The 7,256-nt window shown below is 40.2% G+C and overlaps 1 long non-coding RNA gene across 1 annotated transcript in view; it reads right to left on the reverse strand.

Moving 5' to 3' along the window:
- LOC115296112 overlaps window positions 1–7,256 on the reverse strand; it is a 70,521-nt gene that overhangs the window by 56,117 nt on the left and 7,148 nt on the right. The window lies entirely within an intron of this gene.

Raw genomic sequence — 7,256 nt, forward strand, 5'->3', positions numbered from 1 at the left:
CATAAGGGAACTATTACACACCAGACAATGGAGTGCATATGGGTCATACAACTCTTTAAAGAAGCCAGGGTGCATTTGCCCAAGATATGTGGGCTTAAATGACAGAAGGACCTATTTTAGGTATGCCTATAAATTTAATACATTTATTTTTATGAACACATCATAATGTTCTCCCACTCTTTCAGAGAATAATGTTGGTTCAACATCTTGGTGCTTTCATGCCATCTGGGACTTTCCCAGTTGGTTTTCTAATAATAAATTTTTGAAGAATTGTCATTGGCTCTGAAGTCCTTCCTCTAACGTGGCTAAATACTTTCCTGCATCCATGTTTGGGACTCAGTGAAACCAGTACTGTGGAGTCCCTCCGTTACTAAAGGCATTACAAGAAAGATAGTGGCTGATTATAGCGTGCTGGCCGTCACAGAGAAATGCAATGTTTTCAATCAGCCACCATTTCTTCCTACTGATGTGCTGAAACAGGGAGGAGTAAACAACAACAATATTCATCCATAGCAGAGACTCCTGGACAACTCTCAGGCTAACAATGGACAAATTTATGTGTAAACACAAGAGCAGCAAGGATAATCAGAAGCTGAAGTAAGAGGAGGAAACCAGCCATTCTTTTGCCTGTGGTATAAAACTCATCTATCACTTGTAATGGTCAAAACTCTCCTCTATCTAGTGGCTGCTATTTGGATAACACTGTCACTTTTCAAGGCACTTGCCAACATATTGCCATCTGGTCCTCTAGAAGTCACACAGCACTGACCAAGAAATTGAGGCTTGCCAAAGGCATGTATATCTCAGTGACAGAGCTGAAGTCTAACCCAAAAGCTTATGAATGAGACAGGTAGAAGGTTAGAAAGTATAGAAGGAAGTGAAAGGAGAGACCAGAGTTGTCCTACTCTTGGTAGAATGATCTTTCTGTAGAGCCTTAATATCCTAGTTATGGTCCAGGCTACGGTACACGGCAGATCTGAGGGACAGATGCAGTTGATTTTGGAAAAAAGTTCCAAAGACTGAATGAAGACTATTAAGATACTAACGGTTACCTAACATAGTGATGAGAAGTGATACAGTTTGGTCCTGATCATGACTCAGAAAATATTCAAGTGCATTACCTTCATTGATTAACTGATTGGAGCTGCTTTTTGAAGTGGCTCTAATGAGATTCACTTTTCAGGCACTGGAACTTCTCAAGAGACTGGCCAAGGCATAAAGATGTTACTTGTTTTCCTTCACTAAGCATTCAATCTCTGTATCTTAAAAAAAAAAAAAAGTCCCACCCCCTCTTGCACAGAACCCACCTTGCTCATATTTCTGGCCATCAGATTCTACAGACTTTATTTGTTCAGAAAGTCCGACTCTGAACCCCGAAAGTCCACCCACATTCTAGGACATGCTGACTATTCTCTATTACGATTTTCATATCTCCCATATTTTCCCCAGCCCTTACATCCTGATCCCAGCTGTGGTGATGAACACCCTGTATTTTACATGGTAAACTGCCCAGCTAACCATTTCCTGCCTTGACTACGGACTTTACCCCTCCTCCTCTGGAACTTCTGGTGATGACGCTTGGAGAAAAGAAGGGGATTAACACGTGATTGTTTCAATTGCCTGTTAGTGTCCTCTTTCGTGTATGGGGAAAATAATGCTTGGACTGGGTAGTAACTAGTCCTCTGTCACACATGAGAAGCCAGGCCCCACAGAAGCTATACCTCGCAGTTTGTTCATATGAACATAATTTAATCATAAACAGCTATTTCATCTAGTACTTTATGTTTGGGCAGAATTATCATGGCAGGAAGGTATCATTCTCCTGCATCTTCAAGTCAGAATAAATAGTGATATTTATAGAAAGACACTGTTCCCAGAAGCCTCACCAACAACTCCCATTCCTTTTGGTGCTGAATCCAACCTCCTTTTCCACAGAGTTCCTGGGTTCAGTGCCCTCCTACCCTGATTAGTATGATCTGGGCACCAAGGTTCTACCTGAATTACAGTAATATTCTCCCTACCTTGATAGCTTTTTTTTTTGCATCCCCTGAATAGAATTTTAATAAGGATTTTGAAGTAAATTAATCTAACCTGTACATTTTGGTACATTAAATACTTTTAAATATTTTAGGATCTAAAGAATATTGGGTTAGGGGCTCCTGAGTGGATAAGTCAGTTGGGCATCTGACTCTTGATTTTGGCTCAGGTCATGGTCCCAGGATCGTGGGATCAAGCCCCACATCAGGCTCCATGCTAACGGTGGACCTGCTTGAGAGTCAGTCTCTCTCTCTCTCTCTCTCTCTCCAACTTCTGCCTCTCTCCCCCACTGTCTCACATTCTCTCTCTAAAATAATAAATAAATTCTTAAAGAATATTACTCATACCCCCAGTGCAAGTAGAATAGCCAGCTTCTTATCTACTATTGCTGAGGATTTCTTAGGGAACAATCTTTCTCCCAATTACCTAGCTTTCTATCCTGCTTCTGTTCTCAGTCTCCACACTTAACTTCCTGAATATTCTCTTCCTTTTAGCATCCTATCTTACCATGGGAAAAAACCATGGTGCCTTCAATTCCTAGAGTAGCACTGCCTAAAGACAAGCACACAGCAGATATTACTGAAGGCCCAGGGCTACATAATGCTGTTACATTACAGAACAATCAAGGAAGCTACTCATCCTTTATAACCCTTGGCCGGTCTCACATTCTTGCCTCTAGAATGTTCTCTGTCATCCTCATCTTCCTGGTTCAGTTTCCCACCATGATGCTGGTCTCTCCCTTCCCTCGATGAGTCCCTCTGCTCTCCTCTCTCCTTTCTACTTTTGTGTTGGTGACTTTCCCACAACCACAATGTCACTGCTCATATTAACATAAGGAGCCATTGTCACTATAGGACCCAGAAACACTTGTCAGTTATCCTGATATTGTTTGTCAGATGGCATAAATAATTAAGACATAAATATTTAAATAAGTAGATACCACAATGTGTAAAATTAATTTGATTACCAAAAAGAGTTAAGAAATTATACATCATGATCAATCAACTGTCTGATAAAGAGAATTCCCAAATGTAACATATATGCATTAATGTTTTTTTTTTAATTTTAAAGTGTGGCTAAAATATGATTTCCACTAAAATTACACTTAATAGAATCTGTTTATTCTTACAAAGCTTGGGAATATTTCAGCATCATATAGTACTTCTGATTTACGTTTGTTGCACTTTGCATTAGAAGAGCACAAAAACGTCAAATAATAAATATCTTTAGATGCCAAAGCTCTGCTAATAGAAAATACAAAAAGCAACTGATAAATGGGTGGGTTAAAATATGTATGCAAATGTCCCCCAATGACAATCAGCACACAAATGAGTAATTGCATTTCTGGATAGCTGGAGAGACAGACAAAATTACACAGGGGCATGAATGTTGCCTTCACATTGATAGCTAGGTCCACGGAACAGTCGCCCTGGGCTTTAGGAGAGAGACTGACCTTAGAATTGCCAGGGAATATGGCAAGAGTGGTTGATGCTGCATAATGAATTCTCAGGCTGAGAAGTATGTGACAAAGACTCTCCCTGCACTGTACAAGGCCACCCATGAGCTTTAGCAGACTGTCTCTGAAGCTTCTTCTGAAAAATCAAACCCTGATACCACATTTGAAATGTAACAGGGCCAAGCTTTGCATGGATTTTTCCCTTTACAAATGAAAACCCTGCCCAGTTGTTTTTATTTCTCCTTCTACACTTATTTTTATTATATTGTATTGCTTCAAATCATTTCAAAATGTTTTTAATGCAATATATCTTAGAAAAAATAGTTCTGAATTCATAAGCAATCCCTATGGCAAGTCCTTGGCACCGGCTGTAAAATTCCAAAGTACCTAATTTATTTGATTGATTGATTTTTCAATGTTTTAAAGGGTACCAAGCCCAACAGCGTATAATTTTTCTCTTACTAAATGGAATATGAATGAATAAAAGATAATTGCATTTTTTTGTATTCAGCCTGTTGTCTTGTGAAGTTTTTTTCTCTCCTTTCCTACGGTTCTGAAGTGACTGAGAAAGATTCTTTCTTTTTACAGCAGTAACAGCTCACCCAGCCATTCCTCAGCAAGGTTCCTTTGCAGGTCCAGCCCAGGACACTCCTGTGTGTTACCTCAACCAATGGGCTACAAATGACCTTTGAAGCCAGTGAACAAAGACTAGGAGAGATTAGGGCTTACACGAAGCCCTAGTTCGGTGGGAAAAAGAGCCTTCCTCTATTGTTTCCCAGCTGAAAGATGCATCTCCATTCTCTTAGTGTTTGCAGACTTAAGCACAATTCAGAGAGATTAGGTTTTATTTTCCCAAGGAAGCAGGTGGATACAGCCAACAACTTTGATAATGGCCTACACAGCATGACCTTGAAGAGGCAACTCTTTTCTTATCTCCTATTGTCTCACTTCGATCTGGCTTCAACATGGCTAACATTATGGGGCTGGCCAAACGCATGACAATCCTTATCTAGCTGACCACAGCACTTGCTGTTTGTAATTCCAGTAAAAGAGCATCAGGTGACTATGGAGGGGACAGAAGGCTGAAGGACAGGGGAGAGTATTGCTATCAACCTGCTCCACTAGCATTGTCCACAGCTGCTTACCACACACGATGCAGTCCCTTCCACAGCGCTGGAAATGCATTACCTTAGAAGAAAGTTGGACAAAGTTAAGTTGAATTTAAGAGCACTTTCTAGAGATGATAGTGACCTTATTTCATCTTTGAAACCTGGGAAGAACTTCAACCAATTATTTAAAATTTTTATTGGGTTAGTTTGTCTTGGAGGGGAATGGTAAGGGCATGAGTGAAGTAATTCTCTCTCAAACAATTTCAGGTTTCGTATCTGATTATAAGTACCCTCTTAAATTTAGTTTGTCACATAGGCAAAATCAAACCAAAATGTGTGTTTTTCATTCCAACAATAATAAATTGGTTTGTTTTCATTTCTCTAAACTTAATAGAAAAGCACACTGGGGTGAGGTTAAGGGAAATGGTCCTGTTATTTGTTTTTGCCATAGGCCTTTGTAAAGTTCCAGAAGGAAAATTAATCAATGATGAAGAACAGACTGAGCAGCGACCCTATGCAAACCTAGACACGCGGTCTCCAGCATAAGCTTCGGGCTCTCAAGTTTTCTACAAGATTAATCTTCAAGGCCCGGCACCTCCCATGGGATCCTTATGCAGATCAACCAGTGACCTCCAGATCTGTGACAAGACTGTATTTATGTGGCTTTCTCAAAGGACATTGCATCACAACTGTGGGGAAAATACTGCTGCAAGAGCAGTAGAAGTTTGGGCCCAACACTGGAAGCCAGAAGCACTTTGTCAGTGGTCATGTCCAAACAGCAAAAGCAGAGGGCAGCTGAGAAATCATCCAGCTAATGTGGTTATGTAGTGAGCTGGGCATGAGGGGCAGACATCCCCTAGATAGAAGTCCTTCTTGTAGTGTGCCCATGGTCCCCAGACATCTCATTTATAAGTATCAGCACAATAAAGGATTCTTCTTGGAGTGCTATTCTAAATTTCACCAGAAATCATTTTTTAATGGTTCACTCCACACACACCCACTGTATGTACTAGACTGCATAGATTTTTTTAGGGAGATTTCTAGTGTTGGGGTCAAAGGCTTGTTGAGGAAAGAGACTCTATAATTAGAGTTCATGGTTTACACCTGAAATAACTGTGCAACTCATTCTGTTTTTTCTTTGTATTTCAAAGAGTCGGGCACTATAGACTAGAGACAGAATGCAGTGCAACAATGGTGTCCTGAAAGCAGTAACGTAGGGATCCCTTACAATGACCCATTAAGAAAGGATGATCCAATGTCCTTGAGCAAAAACCAAGGAGACAAATGCAGGAAGTTGGCCTAGAGGCACTATGCAAAAGAGTGTGCAACCAATCATTACTACCTTCACCTGCAAACATTGCACTGAGTCAATCCAACCTTGGCATTCTCACCAATACCCCAGAGTCTGAGAGAGTCATCCTGAGAAGATATTCTTAGCTATAACTTCCCTCCTCTTCCTAGGAAGTAGCAGCAACAGCTGCTAGAAGGAAGGGAATGAAGTGGGAAGGGTCCAAAGCAACTGCAAGAAGGATGCCAAGGCTTTAGGGCCTTTATCTGTCTAGGAGAAATACTCAGACCTGAGAAAATCCCGCCCATGGGAATGGAACACACTTCCCCATGAGATGGGGTGAACCGTGGCATTAGACAAATTACCTCAGAGGATTTATTCACATTATGTAATTCTATATACATATTTCATTCTATAAAAAAATCTTCCCAAGGAAACAAATTTAATATATCCAGCATGAGTAGGAAAAGAGATTACAGACCTACACAAACAAATGAAGGCCAAAAATAATATCATTAAAGAACTAACAAATAAATTAAAAACAGCAAGAACCACAGCATACATAATTGATAATTACAAAGAGAAAGGTCTGAGGTAAGAACAGTGAAGCCTCATTAAAAATGTAGAAATTAGGCAACAGAGAAAATCTAATAGAAATGGAAGACAGAGAAGACTGATCCTGTGTATAGTAATTTGACATCCATGAATTTAAAAACTCAGCAAATTAAGAAGAAAAAATATTCAAAGGGATTAAGAGAAAATTCCTTTCAGAAAAAAAACAACAACCTAAGTTTTCAAATTAAGAAAGCACACTATAAATCAAGACACATCTTGCTGCATTGGACTTGGAGGAAAAACAATTCTTCAGAAATCCTGACAGAAAAAGTGAGTAACATTGAATAAGGAAGAACAGACTTCTCTTCAGCAATGTTCAGTGATGGGAGTCAGATATTTGTCATTGAAGTTCTGAATGGAGGAAATTGTGACAATGGAGCTTCAGAACGACATAATTCAAATCTAAAGGCAAAAGGCAGAGTTGAAAAATGTGAAAGGAATTCATGGATTACCACTACACACTCCATGACGCAGTCCTGATGCATTCATTGTAACTTAAAAACAACAAAACAGGGGCACCCAGGTGGCTCAGCAGTTAAGCGTCCGACTTCAGCTCAGGTCATGATCTCACAGTTCATGACTTGAGCCCCTGAATTGAGCTCTCTGCTGTCAGCACAGAGCCTGGAGACTGCTTCAGATCCTCTGTCTCCCCTCTCTTTCTGCCCTTCCTCTTCTCCCCCATCTCAGAATTAAATAAACATTGGGGTGCCAGGGTAGCTCTGTCGGTTAAGCATCTGGGTTCAGCTCAGGT

The sequence above is a fragment of the Suricata suricatta genome, chromosome 7, assembly GCF_006229205.1.
Source record: "Suricata suricatta isolate VVHF042 chromosome 7, meerkat_22Aug2017_6uvM2_HiC, whole genome shotgun sequence".
In the NCBI taxonomy this organism is placed as follows: Eukaryota; Metazoa; Chordata; class Mammalia; order Carnivora; family Herpestidae; genus Suricata; species Suricata suricatta.